This window comes from Lucilia cuprina, chromosome 2, assembly GCF_022045245.1.
Source record: "Lucilia cuprina isolate Lc7/37 chromosome 2, ASM2204524v1, whole genome shotgun sequence".
NCBI classification, from domain to species: domain Eukaryota; kingdom Metazoa; phylum Arthropoda; class Insecta; order Diptera; family Calliphoridae; genus Lucilia; species Lucilia cuprina.
Window position 1 is genome coordinate 49,387,697 of NC_060950.1, and position 27,352 is coordinate 49,415,048.

General features: G+C 27.5%; 1 protein-coding gene across 3 annotated transcripts in view; it reads left to right on the forward strand.

Annotated features, from left to right (window-relative positions):
• The first annotated feature begins 17,267 nt into the window (after positions 1–17,267).
• Positions 17,268–27,352, forward strand: part of LOC111685908 (E3 ubiquitin-protein ligase MIB2) — an 89,869-nt gene continuing 79,784 nt past the window's right edge. The window contains exon 1 of one of the 3 annotated variants that reach the window (XM_023448185.2): positions 17,268–17,396. The gene's annotated coding sequence lies outside the window, so the exon portion shown is untranslated. Of the gene's footprint in view, positions 17,397–17,464; positions 17,550–17,734; positions 17,784–27,352 lie in introns of those variants that run through there. The other 2 variants (XM_023448186.2, XM_046949896.1) reach the window with 2 other exon arrangements.

A 27,352-nucleotide genomic window follows, 5' to 3' on the forward strand; every position in this document is an offset into this window, starting at 1 on the left:
AAGATACTTTTTCCCAAAAAAAATGGCAAAAAATGGCTTTTTTAAATGTTTTAAATTAAAATGCCTATAACTTTGGACTCAGTCATGATATTTACATAATTCTTTCAGCATATAACTCCTTGTTCTCCAAACCAAATTCCAGGATTGTTTCTTGAATTTTGATATAAACGGCCGAAATTTTTAATTTTAACAGTAATGCAATATCAATATTTTTCAAAAAAACTTTTTAACATATACATTAGACTTCGAATAATGCCCTTAAGTTTTTCAATTATTACATGAGTATGTTTAAATGAATCTTCATTTAAAACATCGTGCATTAAAAAGCGATGTAGGGCATGTGCTAAGCAGCCATGTCGAACGAAATTTTCTTTTTTTAAGGCGGCAATAATATTTGTGCCACCATCAGTAACAGCACATAACTCCTTGTTCTCAAAATCAACCAAAATTCTACGATTGTTTCTTGAATTTTGATATGAACGAACTTGTGTGAGGTCTTTGGAAAATTTTAATTTTAAGCGTAATTACCTGTATTTCAAAATTTTGGCAGAAGTGAACTTTGAAGTTAATGTATGTAGACACTTGTACCTATCAGACACATATCCAAAACCAGTTTGTACATTATTATAGTACATATTATACACATCAGCTGTCGACGAAACTTTGTATGGCGATGGAAAATTAATGTTTGGGTCGTAAAATTTCTAGGTAGTTTTCAAAAACTTTATAAAAAGAAATTAATTAAATTTTTTGTGTCACAAATTTTCTTCCTCAAAACATTTCTTACAAAATTTATATTTTTCTAAAACTTTTTTGGTACCATTTTCGCGAACAATTTTTGCTATTGAATTTTTGCTATTTTTCTTAAAATATCATTATAAATATTTACTATCTGCTGGTAGTAAATATTTTGATAATTATCATCAGAATTTGATGATAAATATTCTTTATTCGGATTAGAATTCGAAAACTCATTTTTTATATTCTTTTGACTCATTTCTACTTAAAACTTTGCACACTTTTTAAAATAATAACGGAGTTTTTTTTTCAAGTGCATAAATGGAGTTCCATTTTTCTGTCGTTACCATACAGTATAATTAAAACTGAAAGTTACCAGAATATGAAAAATTGATTTTGTGTATACATATAATTTTGTAGTTTTTAAATATATAAATAAATTTTATTAAACCAAATTTTTTGATTTTGTGTATACATATAATTTTTTAGTTTTTAAATATATGAATAAATTTTATTAAACCAAATTTTAAATTTTGTGAAATCAAGTTTGTTAAATAAATACGGCGGGTAGATAATGCTGTTATCATTGGCGTTGGCTGAATATCAATAATTGTTGATTTATTTTGTTAGAAATATAAATTAGTGTTTTACATTTTCTTTTGTGCGTTTATTTGTTTACAGATTTCCATCTACAAATTCTAGCAACAAAATACATTACGGTGTATTCTTGTTCTTCCCATATATTGGGTCAATTTGACTATTATCAAGTTTGTTGATATAAATTTTGTTGTCAATTCGTAGATTAATATCGAGTTATTAATTCATCTATTTTTATATCGAGTTATTATTCATATATTTTTATTATAATTTTTGAATATTAAAAATGTAGGTCACGCCACTAAATGCGTTTATTAGAGCATCGGATGAAGAAGAAAGACTTTGGGACAAGGTTAATACGACGTACGAAGTATGTCCTAACACCCTAGAGTCTAGTGGATTTAAAGTAGTAGCAGAAAAATATCGAGCCATATCTTATGAATATATATTTATTTACCGCAATTTACATTAATAGCGAGCGGATTAGCAATATAAAACGTCTTTGCCATTTAATACGAAAAACCGAGGGTGAAGCTAAAACAATCGTTTCAAGATATCCATTAAATAATAATCGTTTAGAGTTAGCCTTTGTTCTATGAGAATCCTTATTCTACGAACCCAGTTCATGGTCTGCTATAAAGCATTCTTCCATTGAGAGCAGTATGTTACCTGCGAAAACTACATCACATAGGTTTTGTTCTATGGTAACCATCATTTTACCAGCCCAGTCTGTTTTGATACCTTTGATCACTTGTTTTATGAAAAAAGAAAAAAATATTAACTAAAAAAAAAATAAAATAATAAATTTAATGTTAATTGCAACACTCTTCAGTGTTCAAGTTCAATTTATGAATTGCACTTGTTTCGATAACATATGCATATTTTCATAAAATCTTGGGAAATTGTGGCATATGGGTTTTGTTATATAAAGCGTTCCGGAACAGATTTTTAGTTTATCTCTATATCTACATAGTAGAGTTGTAAATTATTCGTGTTTAAAATTATTCGAATAAAAATATAAATAAAACTTGCCAAACACCTCCCAAATTTTAAGTTGCGGATAAAAAACGGGTTTGCGTACATTAATGCACTTCTACGTAAATAACCTAGTTCAATCTCAACCTATTTTAAATTTCTCAGTAGATTTCAAAGTGGAATCTGTGACTTTTATAATGATATATGTATACGATGTTTAACTTAAGTAAAGAAGTATGTGTGCATTTCATAAGCTACTTAACATGTTTTATACTAGCCATAAAAAATGAGGGGTGTATTGTATTTGTCATTCCGTCTGCAATACATCGAAATATTGGGTCCTTATTAGATTCTAAAACGATCTAGTACGAGCGCGATAGTACGATCTAGAGGGTTGAAATTTTGACAAATACTTTTTTGTTTGGTATTGAAAATGGGCAACATCTGTCTACGATTTAACCTAGCACCCATATAAGGTTCCCTTTAGTAAATTACTATAATGCAGATAACTTACTTATAAAAGCGCTGATGGCAATGAAATTCGAAATGTAGAAATCTTTAACGAACCAACATGTTTTTGTAAAATATTTTGAGGTTCGGTCAATAATTGTTCCTACTTCCCATATAAAGATCTCACCAGAAAATGGATTTAACTCACTTAAAAATACCAGTGTAGCAACTAAAATCTACATAAACAGATTGCTAGCATTCAAAAATCCATAGAATTACTTCTATACAGTAAGCATTCTACTTTTAACATGGCAAAGTAAAAGATTTGTTTCAATTATAACAGATTTTTTGATTAAGTATTTGTATATTATTTTGTTCAATATTATAATAAAGTACCTATGGGTAAAAAGAAACATTAAAATTGTATTCGAATATTCGACAAAAATTGTTCGAATTATTCTTTATTTTAAATTGGAAATTTTTTATTTATTCGAAGAAAAACAAAAAATTTTCTCGATTAATCGAATAATTTTTATTCGAATGACAACCCTACTACACACAGTGGTATAGGAAAAAAAAGAGGGAAATAATTCGGTAACTTCTAAACGGTTAATCCGATTTTAATGAAATTTGGTATGCACAAAGAGGAGGTGTTGTCGAGTTTAGGTTTTGAATTTGGACCTTATAGGCCAACCAGGGGCCCGGCGGGGGGTCCTCAAATTAGGACACCTCGGCTATGTTAAATTTTTAAAGCGATCCTATTTCTTCATTTGAGTTCCGATTTAAAAAAAAATTTCGTATATAGAATCTCCTCATCGAGCACTATAAAAAATGTCGTCATAGCAGTAAATTATCTCTTATAGTTTAGGAGATATTCGCATTTGAAAATTAAAATTTTAAAATTTTTACCGTTCTTACTTTAGTTTTTTGATAATAGCGGGTCCAAATATTCCGATTTTCGCCATTTCTTTTTTTATTCGCTTAACAACAAGTTTATATATCAAGCAGTGAAAGAATTATGTAAAAATCATGACTGAGTCCAAAGTTATAGGCATTTTAATTTAAAAATTAAAAAAAAGGCGATTTTTTGCCATTTTTTTGGGAAAAAAGTATCTTTTTCTTTTTAAGTTATCTAAAAAGTTTCTAAGAAGATGTATATAGAATTTATACTTTTTGAAAAGCTGACTTTACATAAAATACGATAAATGAAACAAAACCTAAAAATTTTTGATACCGAGGGGACCAGGTCCATCCAAAAAACCCTATTTTTTTATAGAAAATTCAATTTTGAGCAAAAATTCTCAAATCGCATAGTCGATATCAAATTATAGTGACCTGTTTTATATGACCCAATATGTTCTTAATCATTTTGTAACGGGTTTCGATAACCCCGCCCCTGGTATGGATATAATAGGCAAAAAACCAAAAAATCCCATTTTTGGGATTTTTAAAACTTTTTTGGGAATTCCGGGATTTCTAATAAGAAAATTCGAACTTTTTATTTAATTTTAGATTTTGAGTAAAAAAATCTACCTAACTGTAAAATTTCATCAAAAAATATTCATAAATAAAATTTTTATTGCAATTTGAAAAATTTGTATCTTCGCAAAAACTGAATAAAAAAATTTTTTTAATTTTTTTAAAAAAAGTATTCCGCAAATTTTTTAATTTTCAAAAATTATATACAGTTTTGAAAAATAGACAAAATTACCTTTCCATTGATATATAACATGCCTACCTAATGTTTTTTAAGTGACAAATTAATTAGGCAAAACTCAACATCTTTTAGAAAATTTACCTAGCACTATTATTTTCATCCATAACGTTAACTCTTAAATTTGTTACATATATTAAAAAATTTTCAGGTATTATTTTTTAAACTGTAATGATTTTTACCCCTATAGGTCACTTTAATAGGTAGCTTATTAAAGTGACCTATTGAGGAAAAATTCATTACATAAGGATACGTTAGACATATTAGGTAGAATATTATAACCCTTTAAAAAATAATTTAATTTAAGTACCTGTAATTAATATATAAGACAGGTTTATATCTGTTTGTAATTATTTGTAATTTTCTAACCATCGTACTAAAAAAAATGATTTGTGCTCCATTTTATTTGAACACTCTTCAGCTCCTTTTCAAGATAAAGTGAACTTCTTATTGAAATATATTGAAACTGTACATAAAAATAAAGTGGATAAAACTGATATATGTAAAATTGAAAATTTTATAAAATCAGTTGATATAATTAATTTGTCACTTAAAAAACATTAGGTAGGCATGTTATATATCAATGGAAAGGTAATTTTGTCTATTTTTCAAAACTGTATATAATTTTTGAAAATTAAAAAATTCGCGGAATACTTTTTTAAAAAAATTAAAAAATGTTTTTTATTCAGTTTTTGCGAAGATACAAATTTTTTAAATTGCAATAAAAATTTTATTTATGAATATTTTTTGATGAAATTTTACAGTTAGGTAGATTTTTTTACTCAAAATCCAAAATTAAATAAAAATTTCTTATTAGAAATCCCGGAATTCCCAAAAAATTCTTAAAAAACATTAGGTAGGCATGTTATATATCAATGGAAAGGTAATTTTGTCTATTTTTCAAAACTGTATATAATTTTTGAAAATTAAAAAATTTGCGGAATACTTTTTTTAAAAAAATTAAAAAATGTTTTTTATTCAGTTTTTGCGAAGATACAAATTTTTCAAATTGCAATAAAAATTTTATTTATGAATATTTTTTGATGAAATTTTACAGTTAGGTAGATTTTTTTACTCAAAATCTAAAATTAAATAAAAAGTTCGAATTTTCTTATTAAAAATCCCGGAATTCCCAAAAAAGTTTTAAAAATCCCAAAAATGGGATTTTTTGGTTTTTTGCCTATTATATCCATACCAGGGGCGGGGTTATCGAAACCCGTTACAAAATGATTAAGAACATATTGGGTCATATAAAACAGGTCACTATAATTTGATATCGACTATGCGATTTGAGAATTTTTGCTCAAAATTGAATTTTCTATAAAAAAATAGGGTTTTTTGGATGGACCTGGTCCCCTCGGTATCAAAAATTTTTAGGTTTTGTTTCATTTATCGTATTTTATGTAAAGTCAGCTTTTCAAAAAGTATAAATTCTATATACATCTTCTTAGAAACTTTTTAGATAACTTAAAAAGAAAAAGATACTTTTTTCCAAAAAAATGGCAAAAAAATCGCTTTTTTTTTAATTTTTAAATTAAAATGCCTATAACTTTGGACTCAGTCATGATTTTTACATAATTCTTTCACTGCTTGATATATAAACTTGTTGTTAAGCGAATAAAAAAAGAAATGGCGAAAATCGGGAATATTTGGACCCGCTATTATCAAAAAACTAAAGTAAGAACGGTAAAAATTTTAAAATTTTAATTTTCAAATGCGAATATCTCCTAAACTATAAGAGATAATTTACTGCTATGACGACATTTTTTATAGTGCTCGATGAGGAGATTCTATATACGAAATTTTTTTTAAATCGGAACTCAAATGAAGAAATAGGATCGCTTTAAAAATTTAACATAGCCGAGGTGTCCTAATTTGAGGACCCCCGCCGGGCTCCTGGTTGGCCTATAAGGTCCAAATTCAAAACCTAAACTCGACAACACCTCCTCTTTGTGCATACCAAATTTCATTAAAATCGGATTAACCGTTTAGAAGTTACCGAATTATTTCCCTCTTTTTTTTTTCCTATACCACTGTGTGTAGTAGGGTTGTCATTCGAATAAAAATTATTCGATTAATCGAGAAAATTTTTTGTTTTTCTTCGAATAAATAAAAAATTTCCAATTTAAAATAAAGAATAATTCGAACAATTTTTGTCGAATATTCGAATACAATTTTAATGTTTCTTTTTACCCATAGGTACTTTATTATAATATTGAACAAAATAATATACAAATACTTAATCAAAAAATCTGTTATAATTGAAACAAATCTTTTACTTTGCCATGTTAAAAGTAGAATGCTTACTGTATAGAAGTAATTCTATGGATTTTTGAATGCTAGCAATCTGTTTATGTAGATTTTAGTTGCTACACTGGTATTTTTAAGTGAGTTAAATCCATTTTCTGGTGAGATCTTTATATGGGAAGTAGGAACAATTATTGACCGAACCTCAAAATATTTTACAAAAACATGTTGGTTCGTTAAAGATTTCTACATTTCGAATTTCATTGCCATCAGCGCTTTTATAAGTAAGTTATCTGCATTATAGTAATTTACTAAAGGGAACCTTATATGGGTGCTAGGTTAAATCGTAGACAGATGTTGCCCATTTTCAATACCAAACAAAAAAGTATTTGTCAAAATTTCAACCCTCTAGATCGTACTATCGCGCTCGTACTAGATCGTTTTAGAATCTAATAAGGACCCAATATTTCGATGTATTGCAGACGGAATGACAAATACAATACACCCCTCATTTTTTATGGCTAGTATAAAACATGTTAAGTAGCTTATGAAATGCACACATACTTCTTTACTTAAGTTAAACATCGTATACATATATCATTATAAAAGTCACAGATTCCACTTTGAAATCTACTGAGAAATTTAAAATAGGTTGAGATTGAACTAGGTTATTTACCTAGAAGTGCATTAATGTACGCAAACCCGTTTTTTATCCGCAACTTAAAATTTGGGAGGTGTTTGGCAAGTTTTATTTATATTTTTATTCGAATAATTTTAAACACGAATAATTTACAACTCTACTATGTAGATATAGAGATAAACTAAAAATCTGTTCCGGAACGCTTTATACAGTTAGGTAGATTTTTTTACTCAAAATCCAAAATTAAATAAAAATTTCTTATTAGAAATCCCGGAATTCCCAAAAAAGTTTTAAAAAATCCCAAAAATGGGATTTTTTGGTTTTTTGCCTATTATATCCATACCAGGGGCGGGGTTATCGAAACCCGTTACAAAATGATTAAGAACATATTGGGTCATATAAAACAGGTCACTATAATTTGATATCGACTATGCGATTTGAGAATTTTTGCTCAAAATTGAATTTTATATAAAAAATAGGGTTTTTTTGGATGGATCTGGTCCCCTCGGTATCAAAAATTTTTAGGTTTTGTTTCATTTATCGTATTTTATGTAAAGTCAGCTTTTCAAAAAGTATAAATTCTATATACATCTTCTTAGAAACTTTTTAGATAACTTAAAAAGAAAAAGATACTTTTTTCCCAAAAAATGGCAAAAAATCGCCTTTTTTTAATTTTTTAAATTAAAATGCCTATAACTTTGGACTCAGTCATGATTTTTACATAATTCTTTCACTGCTTGATATATAGACTTTTTGTTAAGCGAATAAAAAAAATGGCGAAAATCGGGAATATTTGGACCCGCTATTATCAAAAAACTAAAGTAAGGACGGTAAAAATTTTAAAATTTTAATTTTCAAATGCGAATATCTCCTAAACTATAAGAGATAATTTGCTGCTACATTTTTTATAGTGCTCGATGAGAAGATTCTATATACGAAATTTTTTTTAAATCGGAACTCAAATGAAGAAATAAGATCGTTTTAAAAATTTAACATAGCCGAGGTGTCCTAATTTGAGGACCCCCCGCCGGACCCCTGGTTGGCCTATAAGGTCCAAATTCAAAACCTAAACTCGACAACACCTCCTTTTTGTGCATACCAAATTTCATTAAAATCGGATTAACCGTTTAGAAGTTACCGAATTATTTCCCTCTTTTTTTTCCTATACCACTGTGCTACATAGTGAATATAAAAAACAATGTTGTTTAATTTGTTAACATTAAATATATTTCAAAATAAAGCCATAACCTAAAAACAAGCTTCCGCTCTCCGGCTAAATTCTTCATATGTGTTTCTTTATATAAAGTGTGTCGGAAGAATTATATTTTAGTTAAAATTTTTGTATGCATACCAATTGTTTCAATAAATAAATTTAATTATATTTGTTTACGAGATGCTTTTTAGATTTTTTACTTGAATAATTCAAAATATAAATTAAGTTGTTCTCCGTTTAAGCGAAGAAATAAATTATCAGCTGATTGAATCGCCTTGATTTTGTTTGTTTTATTTTTGTGAATTCTATTCCTGTATTTGGATCATATAGCGGCGGATAGAGAGGCAGATAAAAAATCACCACTACACACACACTATTGGCATTTTTTCATTGAAATTGCACTGAAAAAAATATTTGGTTATTTTTAATTTTGAAGATTAAATTGCATTACTGTAAAATGCGAATATTTATAAACAATGTGTAATCAATGTACTTAAGAATGATAATTTCTTTACATAGAAACAACATTTCTAATTAAAATGTACAACAAAAGTATGAAACAAGATTAACTTATTTACTTTCATTGTTATGCATTCTAGAAAATTATTTAGAGTGTACGTTGTTTTTGTAAATTATGCTCTTGCTTTTGCAAGTTGTTTTTGCTTTTTTCAACTTGTGTTTGCAATTTCTTTAACAAAGCGACATCAACCTACTTTGTTGAATGCTGTCAAGCAACTAAATAAAATATTTGTATTTTTGATGCTCTTGTTTAGAGGTTCGTATGCGATCGTTTTGTGTACATGTAATTTGCCAAAAATCTTCGTTGTCAGAACAATACTAGCGCCGACGTCTGATTTGGATGTAGGCTGCCTTTATTGCGCTGTATATTTTGTTCTTCCGTTTTATTTGTTTTGTATTTTTAGATGTCTGTTGATTTAATTGCCTTGTGTATTTTGTTTTTTTTTTCATAAAGCGTTGTTGTTGTCCCTTTGTTTGCTGTAATAATAATGTAGTTGGTAAAAAATTTAAATTTATAAAACTCATATATTTAATATACGTTATGGTGAAGGGTATATAAGAATCGGCACAGCCGAATATAGCACTCTTGTTTTTTTAAGAAAGAAAAACAACATTAACAAGTATGAATGTAAAGTCGGGCATAGACAATATGATACCCAACACCAGTATGTATGTTAAAAATGAGGAATATTTAGAAAAATAAAGCATTTGGTTTGTTTTTTTTTTTAACTTTATTTCGGAATATTTTTACTTTTTTTTGTCAAAAAAAGGGGAGTAGGGCAAAATATGGCCCTATCCTTAAAAATGTTGGTAGGGGGAGTTAAGTCTTCTTCAATATTATTTATGCAGAATTTAAAAGTGTTATTAGTGTTTGTAAGTGAATTTTGACCTTTAAGTCATTTTCTGAAGGGGAGTTTGTATGGGGGCTAGGGTCAAATGAAGCCCGATCATTCCAAAAATCGGTAGTGTCATTTAAAGTTCTATAAAGCTAAGTTTTGTCAACTTTTGTTGACATAATAGATCATTTTAGATCATTTAAACATTTTTATAGTATATTTTTTTAATTTTTCTAAAACAAATTGTTTTGTTTTCTTTGTATTTAATATTTTTATAACTAATTTTGTATTTACATATTTAGAATTTTTTTAAATAAACATCAACAAATTTCTATTTAACAACTTAAATTGCATTACTGTAAAATGCGAATATTTATAAACAATGTGTTATCAATGTACATAAGAATGATAATTTCTTTACATAGAAACAACATTTCTAATTAAAATGTACAACAAAAGTATGAAACAAGATTAACTTATTTACTTTCATTGTTATGCATTCTAGAAAATTATTTAGAGTGTACGTTGTTTTTGTAAATTATGCTCTTGCTTTTGCAAGTTGTTTTTGCTTTTTTCAACTTGTGTTTGCAATTTCTTTAACAAAGCGACATCAACCTACTTTGTTGAATGCTGTCAAGCAACTAAATAAAATATTTGTATTTTTGATGCTCTTGTTTAGAGGTTCGTATGCGACCGTTTTGTGTACATGTGATTTGCCAAAAATCTTCGTTGTCAGAACAATACTAGCGCCGACGTCTGATTTGGATGTAGGCTGCCTTTATTGCGCTGTATATTTTGTTCTTCCGTTTTATTTGTTTTGTATTTTTAGATGTCTGTTGATTTAATTGCCTTGTGTATTTTGTTTTTTTTTTCATTAAGCGTTGTTGTTGTCCCTTTGTTTGCTGTAATAATAATGTAGTTGGTAAAAAATTTAAATTTATAAAACTTATATATTTAATATACGCTATGGTGAAGGGTATATAAGAATCGGCACAGCCGAATATAGCACTCTTGTTTTTTTAAGAAAGAAAAACAACATTAACAAGTATGAATGTATAGTCGGGCGCAGACAATATGATACCCAACACCAGTATGTATGTTAAAAATGGGGAATATTTAGAAAAATAAAGCATTTGGTTTGTTTTTTTTAACCTTATTTCGGAATATTTTTACTTTTTTTTGTCAAAAAAGGGGAGTAGGGCAAAATATGGCCCTATCCTTAAAAATGTTGGTAGGGGGATATAAATCTTCTTCAATATTATTTATGTAGAATTTAAAAGTGTTATTAGTGTTTGTAAGTGAATTTTGACCTTTAAGTCATTTTCTGAAGGGGAGTTTGTATGGGGGGTAGGGTCTATAAAGCTAAGTTTTGTCAACTTTTGTTGACATAATAGATCATTTTAGATCATTTAAACATTTTTATAGTATATTTTTTTAATTTTTATACCCTTCACCTTCGTGAGAAGGGTATATATAAGTTTGTCATTCCGTTTGTAATTTCTATAATATAATTTTCCGACCCTATAAAGTATATATATTCTGGATCCTTATAGATAGCGGAGTCGATTAAGCCATGTCCGTCTGTCTGTCTGTCCGTCTGTCTGTCCGTCTGTCTGTCTGTTGAAATCAGTTTTTAGAGGACCCCAGATATCGGCGAAATCCGAATCTTCAATAATTCTATTAGACATGCTTTCGAGAAGATCGCTATTTAAAATCAGCAAAATCGGTCGGTAAATAACGGAGATATGAACAAAAATCCGAGACAACCTCTGAAAATTTCATCAAAAAATTGTTATAAAAGCAACAACAACACTGAATATAGAAAAAGATTTACATGTGTGTGTAGATGTATTTGGTTTTATTCAGCTGTGTATTTTTTTTTTTTTTTTTTGTTTGGAGTCCAAACATACAAAAAATACACAGCAAAAAAATATGATTTGCATTTTTTGTTAAAATAAAATAATATTCCCTTTTGTATTGCAAATATATTTTTTAATGAATAGAAAAAAGTATTTAAAACGTTTTCAATTATATGAGAGTAGATTGTGAGTTACTGTACAATAATTTTTATGCGAATAATGTAAGTTTGAAATTTAAAACTAACACAAATTTTTCCCAAGTGCTTTTGAAAACAATTTTTTTACGATAAACAAAAACAAAATGTACGTCTCGTCAATGTTTACCAGCAATGAATCAGAGGTCGAAGTCGACCGGCTTCTAGTCGGAGCTTAGCCGCCGCCGAACTATATTTAGTTGCTTGAGCCGCCGCCGAAACATTCGGCTTAAATCGACTCAAATTTTTTTAATGTTTTTTATTAACAAGACTGTAAGATCAATTATGTTTAAAATACACTATGGTGAAGGGTATATAAGATTCGGCACAGCCGAATATAGCGCTCTTACTTGTTCTAAAACAAATTGTTTTGTTTTCTTTGTATTTAATATTTTTATAACTAATTTTGTATTTACATATTTAGAATTTTTTTAAATAAACATCAACAAATTTCTATTTAACAACAAAATACTAGGTTCCATGTATAACAATTTTACATAGTTTTATTTAATTTTTAAAACCACAATAATTCGGAAGGTATTTTGAGTTTGTGCTACTAATTGTGGCGTCCAAAATATTGGTCCTTAAAGTATCGGTTCCATAATTCCAAAAAACATTACCAAACTTATATCTTTCATCTCTCTCACATCCATAATTCACTTAAGGTATTTTTAGACTACAATAATGAGTATTAATACTTGTAAAAAATGTTTGTAGCATAATACAATTTTCTAGTCTAAAAATAATTGGTAATTTGATTTTCAAATATATTACTGATTTCTTTTTTTTTAAAAGGTCGGTATTCATAAATTTTTTAAAACAATTCACAAAACTTTTTTATTTTCAAACGTTTTTGGTATGTATTTTATAAATACAATAAAAAACAAACAAAAAGTGTAAATACATTAAAAAAAGAACGAAAAGTGCATAAACAATTGAAAATTGGATAAAAAATATTGCAAATAATTGTTCAATTCACAATTGATGTTGTAGCGTTGTATGTCAGCAGCTGATACAATAGTCATAACTATGTTGTTGGTATTTTCTATGCAATAGTTCTATACAACTCTTACGACAATTTTTCATATGTTTTTCGAATGTCGTAAGAAAATTCAGTGTTGTCAATTGTTTATTTCAGCATATAAATAAAAAATTCAATCGACTTTGGCATAAAAAACGATAAAGTGGTAACACAGAAATTACAAACTGCTGTTTACCAAAACAAAAATAAAATTTTATTAAAACTTAATTAATTTGGTTTATTTTGCTCGTTTATTTAGTTTAATATTTTTTTTTACTTTTGACATTGTTTGTTTTGATTGTTTTTTTATTGTGAACATAAACTTATGACCTGCTACAAAAATCTGTTCACAATCTCTGTTACTACAATATAGTAGTACATATAGGCGAAACTGAAGCGGTTTTCAAAAAAAATTATTCTCTTCACACATACGAGCTCTGAGAGAATAAAACAAACTTGTGAGAACTAAACGCACTCACTAAACTTCAAATTTTCTTCGCAAAATTGCGAGGATATTAGCACTTATTAGTTTTTCTTATCACTTAAACTTAATGTTTATTATTTTTTGCAACACTTTTCATTTATTTAAAACCACGAAAATAATTTATATTTTACAAACGAAAAAAAATATTTTTTTTCTTTGACATTTCATTTTAATTAAAACTGAAAAAACAAAAGTTGTACATTTTCGTATTGTAAATTAAAAAAGTATTTTACATACTTATTTTCTTTTTGCTTTAGTGCAGAAAAAATTACAAAAATACGTGTTTATAATATGTTTTAAGATAAAATATCTTTTTCAAAAAATAATTAACTAATAGTTTTATTCACTAGCATATAAAATTCAATTAATAACACACAAAAAATTAAAGTAAACAAATACATTTTTATTTAGTACCTTCTGAACAACTACGTTTATTTTTGTGCTTCTACTGACACATTCTCACCAGTTAGGTTTTTGACAGGGGACTTAGGTCCTTGACAATTAGTTTCGCCTATATTCTACTATATGGTTACTACATTTTATTAGATACAATATACAACTTGATTGTGAATTGAACAAACATAGTGTAAACATAAAATGTATTTTTCGGATTGATTTATTGAAAATCAGAATTATCTTATAATATTTTTAATTTGAAGTGTGTTAATACTCATTATTGTAGTCTGAAAATATCTTTAAAAACATTACAAAACGATAAAATTCGGAAGAAATATAATTTATACAAAAATACATTAATGTGTAAAATTTTATTTTATTGATAACAAGCTTTTCACTTTTAGATATTAAATATATACTATTTAAAGTTGTTTCATAGTCTTTATATTTGTCATTCTCGAGGTCGTGGTTCCTTAATTCCGTGGTATTATAGTACATAAAGCAGTCCTTAAAAACCTGTATATTTGCACCTTTACAAAGAAATATTTTTGGTGCTTATTTTTTGCATTTTTAGTGCATATTATAAGCGTATATTTTTAATATTTTATAAATTTTATTTTAGGTGCATGAAAATTCTTCTAGGAAAGCAATATCAAATCTCTTTGAAATAGATAAATTAAAAATCGATAAACTCAAAAAGTAGTTATTATAAAATTTGTATTCTGTATATGGTACATTTGTGTAATAAGATAAAAACATTATTTTTGTTATTTCTCCTTTCCACATTTTTTTCTTTATTTTTAGCTTTTTTACCATTTTTTTCTAAAAAATGTAACATTTTTTCCCAATTATGTTTTGGCAACACTGCCCCTAGCTGTCATCGAATTTATTATTACGTGTTTTTGGAAAATCTCAATGAGTTTAAACACAACCGTTCACTTATTAAATTATCGTGTTTTTTGCTTTGAAATATTTTTCCGACTTAAACATTTCGTTTTAAAAATTAGGATTTTCACTTAAATAACACTAAATTTAATATTTAAACACAATTATTTATTAAATTAAAACAAATTAAGAATCTTTTTAACAATAATAATACATTTTGTAATTTCAATTTTTATTTTTGACATTACTTTTTGTTTTAGATGTGTTAATTAAACAAAAGTACGAAAAAAATCATTCCTGTTCTGAAAGCATTAAATGTTTTATAATTAAACATGTCGAATTTAGATGTTTTGAAATATATGGGAAAACGAGTCGAATTTGAAGTTTTTTTTTTGAAAAAAACATGATGTGTTTCAAAAAACACGAAGGTGTGAACGTAGAATAAGTATTTTTCAATAGCCAAGTCAATCTTATAACTTAAAATCCGTAGAAAACCTAAGAGACAAATTAAAAAATTCATTTCTGTAAAAATTCTATATACTATCGAAATAAAGGTAAAATAACCAAGGATTGTCCAAAGTCAGGAATAGGGCAATTTTTTCAAAAAATAATGGTAGATATTAACAGTCTGAATTAATAATTATTCAAAACACCAATAGTCTTGACCATTTTTTCTTTAAATCTTATGTTTTCTCCAAGTCTAAAAAAAATTTAACAATGCCTGCATTTTTGCTGCATTCGTGAATTGGACGAACGAACAGTTTTTCGGAACGAATAATCGCCGTCAGATATAGAATACACTAAAAAATATGAAAATACGCATAATCAGTGTGTATGACGAAATTCGTCGTAAGTAGCGAACTGTGTTAATTCTATCCCTACAAGAACAGTGACAGTCATTTGACCGGTCATTTGACTGACACTAGTGAAGGAAATATCGATCATTGCGTAGAATAATGTTTCTATAAAGTTCTTAAGGGCAATATGAAACATTTGATGGAAACTTTTGTGTACATGTCATCTTGCATCTCCTTTGCACTTGTTATTCTACCGATTTAAAAAAATTTATTTGAGCTGCTCACTCTTTTGCTTTTTACCAATCAAGGACGATGGAAATGTTAGTCACGATTGACTAATCCTTCTTTATGGATATATCCATCACAGTTGACCAATCACACATGATGAATTTATCCGTCAAATCTGACGGCTATACCAATTTATAATAAAACACAATTTTTTAACATTTTAAGATATATATTTTTTAATTTTATTAATATACATAGTAAGCATATACATAAATTAACTATCATTTTACCATTTTATATACCTCACAGAATGTAAAATCCTCTTATGCTCTTTTTAATTTGTAGAAATAAATTGTCTGTAAAGAAATACATATAAATATTGAAATATAAAAATTAAAAGTAAATATGTATTCATATTACCACAGATAGATTAAACTCCGAAGTGTATATTCTCGGCTATACTTCCTGCACCGTTTATAAATTTAGTTTATAATAAATCTCTTTACTATTAATAATTTTAGTCTTAAATATTTTAATTTTTCGCTTCTTGATCTTTGGCTTTCACGGAAATAATTAATTTATACGACGGTCAAATGTAGTTGTTTCACTCTTTCATATGCAAATGAAACCCTCTATCAAACATTTAGTACTAGGGTTCTATAGTTGAAACGAAAAGTCGACTTTTCGACCTTTTTCATTTTATGAAAAGTCGACTTTTCAACTTTTTGCATTTAGTTAAAAGTCGATTTTTCGACTTTCTCATTTAATTAAAAGTCGATTTTTCGACTTTTAATATTGTATAAATAGTCGATTTTTTCCAACTTTTCGACTTTTTTTGACTTTTTCCGACTTTTCAACTATTTTCGACTTTTCGACTATTTGCAACTTTTCTTGACTTTTACCGACTTTTCCCGACTTTTTTCGACTTTTCGACTCTTTCCGACTTTTTTCGACTTTACGACTTTTATTTACAAAGTCGACTTTTCGACTCTTTTCATATACGTATTCGAGTTGTTCGGTTATTCGAAAGTCGATTTATAGAACCCTATTGAGTACATATTTTATCTGTCATTTGACCGTCACTATTGATGGAAATATCCATTAACTATTTTTTTTAGCAGTTTTTAAAGAAAAATGCTCAAGTGTGTTAGTAAAATCATTTTGTATGTGTTAGTTTCGGTCATACATTTCTTGTAGGGATGCAGATGAACGACAAATTAATTGGTTTAGAGTGACCGCATTTATTTTAGATTTATTGTTTTTTGTAAATTTTGTTTTAAGGAATGTCTTTTATTATGTTTATTTAAAATAATTTTTATTATTATTGTTTCTTATATTATTCAAAAGAAAAATATATTTTAGTGATTTTTTGAAATTATATATAATTTGTTAGGGTGGTTCAGTAATATTTCAAATTTTCCATCCCTGATCTGGAGTACAATAAAGTAAAATCATAGTTTGGCATCTCTACATTACCAAATTTTCGAACGTATTTATCTAACCTTATACTATCTAAACACATCATACATATTAAAATGACGTAAATATTTCGAGAAAATTATACTTTTCTAAACATTAAACTGGAGTATTGTTTACATTTAAGGTACAAAAGGAAATTGAAAATAATTATTAGAAAATAATACTTGGTTATTTGAAATATTAAAAAAAACTATACATAAAATTAAATCTTAACATTTTTGTACATTTGACTTTCATTGTGAATTCATTTTCATCTGACAAAAAAAATTGTCAAAGGATATGTTAATACAAAAGTATTTATTGAAAATTATTCAAGTTATAATAATTATTGAGGCTATGAAAATGGTTTATTTAATTATTGCCTGAATACATTTGTAGCAGAATCAATTAATAGTGTAAAATTGTGGATATTGGCTTAGTTTTGCACTATGTGAGTTTGGAGATGTACATATGTGTGTACATATCGTCACCTTAATAAAAGAAAGAAGTACCTTCTGTCATTTAAGTTTCCGTAAGCAGTTTAAAACATAGAATAATTTTATACATTTTATTAATTTATGGTTTAAAATTCGAATTAAATAGTTATTGTTTGACAAATCACAAACAACAAATTAAAAATGAATGATATTAGAAAATAAAAAATAATAATGAATAATATTAGAAAATAAAAAAACGATGTTAATATGTACATCTGTATTAGGCTTATTGACTCAGTTTTTGGAGCAAATTAAGTGTTCTAATCCAGCTGATTTTTAGAGTTTTTTTTTACTACCTTGTAGCATTTTACGTTTTGAGTGCAGTGATGGAAAAAAATTATCCGCTCTATTAGGGTCCGGGAGTTATGGGCCTCCAAAGTTTTGATATATAATTGCATATATCTTGATCAATGATAAACGGATATGGTCGATATGGGTATCATTGGAAAGGTCTTTGAAAGAGCTTTCCATTGATATGTAAGATGACAAATATAATTAACCCATTGAGAGCCAGGGTCAATTTTTATGATTTTTTCTTTTGACTTTTTTTAATAAAGTACCGTTATCTCTAAAACATACCGATATAACGGTACCTCGTCTCACATGAAAGTTTGTAGACAACATTTGGGGCTTTCCTTTGATATATGTTTGAAAGCTATAACCCATGAAATGCAGGAGTTATTTAAGTTTAAAATTTCATATTTTAGTCAATTTTATAAATCTCAAGTCCTTATTATTTTATACGGTCGATATGAGTATCAGTGGATATGTCTCAGATATACCTTTCAACTGATGTATGTTGTAACTTATATCATTAACCCATTGAGAACCAGGATCAATTTTTATATATTTTTCATTTAATTTTTTACAAAAGTACCGATATTACAAAAATAAACGATGTAAGGGTACATCATCTAACATGAAATTGTGTAGATAACAGTTGGAGCTTTTTAGGATATACGTTTAAATTCTGTAAGTTATGAAGTCCAGGAGTTTTTTAAGTTAGTTCAGAAAGTAAGCTTATCTAGGTGAAATGATGAAATAAAACGTAATGACGGTGAAATTTTGTGAAATGAGAAATGAAATGAAGGTAAAGTTTGGTGAAAAGTTTTAATTGAGGAAAATAATGTAAGACTGCGCCGCAGGCGAAAAATTATTTAAAAAAAATCGCGCGACTTTTTTTAAATAATTTTTTCACATTTTTAGTAAAATGATTGAAATATGAAAAAAGGCGGATAGTGCCGTAGGATAAAAATTTTTGATGATATGATTGAATTGTAAAAGAAAACAGCCTTGCGCCGCAGGCGAAAAATTATTTCATTTTAAAAAAAGGTTTTCCCTAATTGAAGATATGAAATATGAATGTGTTAGAAATATTATTTCATATACGATGTACCTACATCATGTATGTTATATATGTATGTATGTATGTATGTATGTATGTATGTATGTATGTATGTATGTATGTATGTATGTATGTATGTATGTATGTATGTATGTATGTATGTATGTATGTATGTATGTATGTATGTATGTATGTCTGTATGTCTGTATGTATGTATGTATGTATGTATGTATGTATGTATGTATGTATGTATGTATGTATGTATGTATGTATGTATGTATGTATGTATGTATGTGTGTGTGTATGTATGTATATATGTATGTATACTATAATATGGACTATATTACAGAAACCTATCCACTGATACCGATATTAACCATATCAAATAATAAACACTTGAGATTTATAATTACAAGATAAAAATCAAAATTTACAAAAATATAAAATTTTAAACTTAAATAACTCCTGCATTTCATGGGTTATAGCTTTCAAACATATATCAAAGGAAAGCCCCAATTGTTGTCTACAAACTTTTATATAAGATGAGGTACCGTCATATCGATATGTTTTAGAGATAACGGTACTTTTTTAAAAAAAGTCAAAGGAAAAAAACAAAAAATTCACCCCTGGTTCTCAATGGGTTAATAATATTTGTCATCTAACACATCAGTGGACTGCTCTGTCAAAGACCTTTCCAATGATACCCATATCGACCATATCCATTTATCAGTGATCGAGATATATACAATTATATATCAGACCTTTGAAGGCCCACAACTCCCGAACCTTAATAGAGCGGATAATTTTTTTTCCTTTGTTGAAGTCACAAGAACAAGTACTATCATGTGGTATAAACAAAAGTTTTAAAATCAGCTGGATCAGAACGCTTAATTTAAGCCTATTGGTCTAATACCCACCTTAAAGTAGACCGATCGATTCCGAATTATTTTTTGAGTCGATTAAGACATGTCCGTCCGTCCGTCTGTCCGGCTGGCTGGCTGTCCATGTAAACCTTGTGCGCAAGGTACAGGCCGCAATTTTCAAGATAATTTGATGAAATTTGGACCAAGCATGTTTTTTGGCACAAGGACGAAGCCTATTGAAAATGGTTGAAATCGGTTCGTTATTTCACCTAGCCACCATACAACCGCAAGAATTATAAAAATATAGATTACGCATTGCGCAGGTTTTTTTTTGGTTTAAATCAACAGGTGTTCGATGTGCTACGTCACATCAGCAAATAAAGTGATTGACGTCTAAAAAAAAATTTAAAAAAATTTTAAAAACGTCAAAAAATTTTGTAAAAATTTAAAAAAATAAAATACTTTAAATATGAAATGCGCTGTGAAAAATTGCAAAAGCACCAACAACTCCAAGGCGTGCGAAATTAGTTTTTTTTTATTTGTATTATGTATTTTATTTGTATTGAAATATTTTTTTATTTTCCAAAAATGTCACTTTGTTTATGTTTTGCTTTTATTTTTCTCAAGTTCTAGGCTGATATGACGTACATGCGCAGAACGAACATTTTTTTACATACTGAATGCGCAATCTATGTTTCTATAATTCTTGATACAACCGTACCTCCCGATTTGAACTTTTTATGCTATAATAACGTCAAATATTCTGCTATCTCTCTAAAAATTGGCACAAATAAGTTTTATATAAGTATAAATGATACTGCAGATTTTCGTAAGGATCGGCATATATTTGACCCTAGCCCCCATACAAACCCCCCTTCAAAAAAAAAAAAATGACTTAAACGTCTAAAATTGACTTGTAACCATTTATATCGCAATGAAACTCAACAAAACTAACTGTTATTTAGAAATATATCCTTTTCCCAAATTTACCGAGGATCGGCCCTTATTTGACCTATATAAACCCTCATTTAGAAATTTTAGTTTTTTATCAATAAATGGCTTAAATATTTTGGAATTAAGGTAATATTCAACATAAAAGTTTCTTTACAAAAAATAAAAATTTTATAAAAGTAAAAATTGTAAAAATATACTTATGGTGTAGGGTATTATATGGTCGGCCATGCCCGACTATACTTTCCTACTTGTTCAACCTGTTTTTTGTTTAACTGATGTCGATTTTTTCTAAATTTCGATTTTTATTATTTTAATAAAAAAATTGATTGATGAGTAGTTCTGTTACAAGTTGATATTGTTATTTTCTCACATAGGTAATGTGAGTGAGTTCAAAGAGAATAAGAGTAAGATATTTGTTTTTCTATATTTTGCCAAACAAATAAAATATATAACGATGGTTGTACAACAAATAAGTTATTTTATGCTGCAAGCGTATAAAACACAGTTGTTTAGAAACACTTTTTTTATATATTGTAATGTATATTCGGTATCTCGTGTTCTATAGGAGATATCGTAGCAAAATTTTACATAGAGCTGAGGTGTTTTCGTATTTACTTACAATCTTTAGACTGCGTAGCACCAATGGAGTCCAGTGGTAAAGCCCCTAGATTGGTCACCTGGACTCATTTTTTAAAATCAATAAAATGCATTTATGATCCGAATAAAAAAATATTTTAATAAAAATTTACAAAATAAAACTTTTGAAAGGGTCCTTAGTTTCCTGATTGAAAATCCTGATCTCAAAACAATTTGTCAAAAAAAAAGAAATAAAATAAGTTTCTTAAATTTTATCGAAATGCATCTCAAATATTCCTTAATTTTGAGCTTATTGCGCGAAAAATAATTGTAAAATTTGTAAGAATATTTTTGGCCCACAAAAATATATTTATTTAGCGCATTACGCATTTTTAATATTTTTTTAAATAAAAATTATATTGGGTTTATGCTGATGTTTGTAACGCACAATAATATTGTCCCTATACCCACCTTAAAGTATACCAATTAGCTTAGAATCATTTTCTGAGTCGATTTAAGTATGCCCGTCAGTCTGTCCGTCCATGTAAACAAGTCTATTGAAAGTGGTTAAGATCAATTCATTATTTCACCTAGCCCCCATAGAACTGAGAATAGGGCTTGTAAATCTTGCAATCAATTTTGAAAATAAATCAATAAAATTTGACACATGATCTTCTATTGTACAGGAGAGGAAGCCTATTTAAAATGGTTATCATTGGTCCATGACTTCAGCTAGCTCCCTTACAACTGAACCCGATGAATAGGGATTATGTTTATGATTGACTATAGCCCTTATACAAAGCCCACTTCAAAATTTGACTGAAATGTCCACAATTTTATTCAACAACAAATGGCTTAAGTATACCGAGACAAGGTGCAATTCAAATTAAATGCTTTATTATGATAATTGGATCAAATTTTATTTTTTTAACTTTTTTATTTCTTACTTATTTAATTTTTATTTTTTATCAACTAAATAATGAACACAGTTTTGCCGATTTTTTGAAAAGTCCTATTCGGGGTACGGTTGTGGGCTAGGTTAAACAATGGATCGATTTTAACCATTTTCATTGGGTCAAAAGAATAATTATACCACCCGACTTGTAAGTCAATACCTTTTCAACTAATTATAAGGAATATCTACATACATATATGTATATATTTTTTCATTAGTTGTTGATTTTATGTCGATTAAAAAAATAGAACTCCTGAGACCACTTAAGAGTATTTACTTCAAATTTCGTTTCAATATTCTCAATAGTTCACTAGAATTATTTTCAGAAAATGTTGAATTACTATCAGAAAATACTAATTTTAAAAAATTTCAGTTAAACGATTAATTAACAACTTTAAAAGGGTTCACTTCATTTTGTATTTAAATCATAAAAATGTATAATTAAAATCGTATTTAACAACCATAATAGAAACCAATAAAAATTTTGTGTATAAAATCACTCAAAAATAAAACTTCAATAAATAAAATAATTGAAACGAGGTATTATTAATTAAAATCGTTTTACAGTTTTTCTGTTAATGTAAAGATTTTTAAAATTATATTTTTTAATTAAATTTGTTTAAAAAATGTGTAAAAATAATAAAACATAAATTTTTTTATTGTTTTCACAAAAACTAAAATTAAAAATAAATATAAAAATGAAGGGCTTTTTGCAGTAACTCGGTATGCCACAAAAATAAAATTTTGACTAAATCGACATTAAAGTTTAAAAAAATTCTCATAAAATAGGAATTTTTAAATTTGTACTTTAAACGCGCTGAATAATCATCTAAGGTCCATTGCTATCGGATGCCAATAGATGGACATCATATATAAAGTGGAAATCACTGTTTTAGCAAAAAATTGTGGCTTATCAAGTTACTGCCTAACAATAATTGAATATTTTTTATTTTCAAAAACCAAGTTCTAGTACATTTTCAAAGTGGCTTATCATGTTCTTGTTTCAAAAAAATATATAAATTTTATTTTCAATATGAAATTTATATTTCGGTATATTTTTAGTTACTTTATATATGAGAATAAATTTGGCTAAATACAGCTTAATTATTCTACAGCAAAAACAGGTCCTGTAGTATGATTTGGTATAGGCAAAAAATATTGTAAATATAATGACTTTGCACTTAACATTCAGATTGTGATAAACTTGCACAGTTTATATTTTGCTTCTTGATTATTTCAAACATCTGAACTAATTTCAATCAATATTGGGTCGGATTTCTTGCATGGATTTTAGAAATTTCCATTGCTTGAAAAAGGTTTCTGTAAATGTCTTTAGTAATTTAGTATGATTTTATATTATGCATATAGTTTGAAATTTATATACGATTTTTTCGCAATGTGAAATTTAATTTGTAAACAAAACAAAATAATTATAAATGAAATTATTTTTGTGCAGTAACATGGTAAGCCACTTTAATTTCAAAAAATGATATCTCTTGAGATTTTGACAAATATAATTTTTTGATAGTGTTATAATACTTGTCTTATATTGTTTTATCACAACACCATAAAATATTATCAATTCCGCTTTTATATTCATCATTATAAAGGACTTTCTTATAAAGTGTAAAAAAAATATGTGGCATATCGAGTTAATGAAATAAAATTTCTTACAGATAGTTTAAATAGAAAAAGAAGCATGACCCTTATATCGCCAAATTACCATATAACGCTAAAAATCCTTTTAGGGACAATAGATATGGTTTCTAGCAAATCAAAAAGCTCATAAAATCAAATTGTGATGGTGGGTGGCTTACCGAGTTACTGCAATAAGCCCTTCAAATATATATTCACTTATTTATTATTCATTCACATATGTATATTTTTATTCATTCACATTTGTATATTTGTATAGGGTATACCACTTTAGTGGGGAGGGTATACTGATGTTTGTAACGCACAATAATATTGGACACACCTAAAAGTATACCAATCGGCTCAGAATAATTTTCAGAATCGATTTCGCTATGTTCGTCTGCCCGTCCGTCCATGTAAACCTTGTAATCAAACTACAGGTCGCAATTTGGAAGATAATTCAATGAAATTTGATACATGGTATTCTATTGCCACAGGGGCGAAGCCTATTAAAAATAGTTAAGATCGGTCCATTATTTCACCTGGCCCTCATACAACTGTACCCCCGAATAGGGCTTGTAAACATTGTAATCAAACTACAGGTCGTAATATTGAAGATAATTCAATGAAATATAGCACATAATCTTTTATTGTACTATAGACGAAGCCTATTGAAAATGGTTAACATCGGTCCATTATTTTAACTAACCCCGAATAGAGCTTGTAAACCTTGTAATCAAACTACAGGTCGCAATTTTGGAGATAATTCAATGAAATTTGGCCCATGATATTTTATGGTACTGTAGACGAAGCCGAATGGTTAATATCGGTTCATTATTCCGCCTAGGCACCCATACAACTGAACCCGCCAAATAGGGCTTTTAAGTTCATAATTATGTTTAATATACTCGTATCTCGGCATAAAGCTGCAAAAACAAGTTCAATATTAGCCTTGATAATCCTGATGAACTTTATAATTATTTGATCCTAGCCCCTATAAAAGCCCTCATCAAAATTTTGCTTAAATATCCACTGTTTTACTAAACAATTAAACAATAAATGTCTTAAGTATATCTGAGGCATGGTACAATTCAACTTTAATTAATTTATTTTTAATAAATAGTTTAAAAGTTTTTTATTGCTAAGTCTTTTGTTATTAATGTATAAAGCGTAAAAAGGTCTATAAATGTGGGGCAGCAGAGGTAGTCACCACTAAACGTGTTAGTATCACAAGGTAGGAGATGTAAATTTTGGCAATACAAATTATCCTCAAGTTCTGTGGTATTTACTTTCAACTGATTGGATATCCTAAGGCTCAGTGTGTTTAAATGATGATCCGTATACTTATCGAAAGGTTTTTTGTTTCACTGGCGATTCTTACCGCGAATATTATTAAAATTAACTTTGAGTTTGACAACCGTATGCGCATCGCGAGTGAAATGTTCAGAAATTTTAGATTGGTTTTAACTCATTTTTACTAAAGCAACGTTAAATTTCACAAAAAATCAAATTTGTATTATGAATTTCTAAAAAAAATTATTATAAGTCAAATCGACTGACTGTAAAGTTACTAAAAATAAATTAGTAAAAAAAATTTATCTTTCGCGATGCTTTTTCTAAAATTGATTCAGACAACTAGATCTAAAGCAGGGATGTCCAAGGCTAAAACTGTAGTAATATTGAGCGAGAGAGAACTGCATTGTAAACTGAAATAAAATGTACGAAAAAATTGCCAAAAAGCGGAATTTACAATAAAGGTTGAAATAAATGTATAAATAAAAATGGATAACAACTAAATATTTTGTGAAAAATAAAAATTTATTTAAATGATTCTGAATTTTGTTAAAAACAAAATATGTATAAAAATAATGAAACCTTTTACCTTTAAGAAAAACATCTATATATTTTTATAAAATTTAAATAACAATTTAAATAACAAATTTAAATAAATAACAATTTAAATAACAAGTCTTAAGACTTTCTAGACTTTCTTAAAATTTTAGGAACTGGTAAGAAACAAAATCTAAAATTTTAAGGAAGGCTAGAAAAACAACGTGGTCACATAAAATAAAAATTAAAAGGGTTCTCTTAATTATTTTTGTATTTAGTTTTCAGTCTATGAAACTTTTTGAGTTTAATATTTCACAGATCTTTAATGAAATCTTCTATATTTAAACTATTGCGACAATTTCGTAGAAGCAGAATATATTTTAGGTATGCTGAACTTAGTTTATTGCGTTGTTTAGAACAAACGAATTTTAAGTCCGAAAAAATTTGCCCACAATAATAAATAGATGGAAAAAATACGAAACATTTTTGACAATTTTTTTTGGTTTTGGGTATATTAAATAATCTAAATTGTTCCAGAATTCCCCTATATTAATTTTATTAATACAATTGAATTCACTTTTAATTATTATTAAATTCACTTGGATTTCAAAATTGTATTTAGTTATATCACATGTAAATGGTTTATTGGATGGAGATCAATCAACGGTTTTACGTTTGTAAAGTCTAGGAATATGTCTCGAAAATAGTTAAATAGTGTTTCAAATATTGATAGATATTCCTGTTTTTTAGAGTATTTTGAAGAGAGTTTTAAGATGTTAAAAAGTGTTTCTGTCTTTGGAAAATTAGAGAAATTTTCTTCTTGAATTTCTGATAAAATTAAAAATAACTTCGTTTTAAAATTGAATAAAATTGTGGATAAATGATAAGGAAAAACTCCTTATCTTTTAAAGTCTGTATTTCAGACATATCATTTGTTTCGGTTTCTATGAATTAAAGCACTTTTTCACTTAACTCAAATAACCTATTTAGGCAATCACCACGACTTAACCACCGAATGTCAGTAAACATTTTAAGATCGTGGTGAGCAGCATTTTTGTTTAAAAAAATCATAAATTTTCTGTGGGTGAGTGAATGATGCCCCCAACGTATTTTGTTTATAATTCTTGTTTGTACAATTTGATAAAAATTTCTAAGAATGACTACCCTAATATTCATTAGGGTGTATTATAAAGCATGTTTTTAAAAATTATAAAACTGCAATGCAGAGCATTTGAGACAAATCGGGTAATACTAACCCGTTTTAAACAGTATATAACCGTTGAAAATGTTTTTAAATAGGAAAATGGGTTTTATTAACTTTTTGCAGACTGTGCTACAAATATTTAAATTTTACATTTTCTTATAAATAAAAAGCCAATCTGTATAAAATTGTCTTTCTAAAAATATATACAAATTCAAAATCGATTGCAAAAGTTTGCGTCCAAA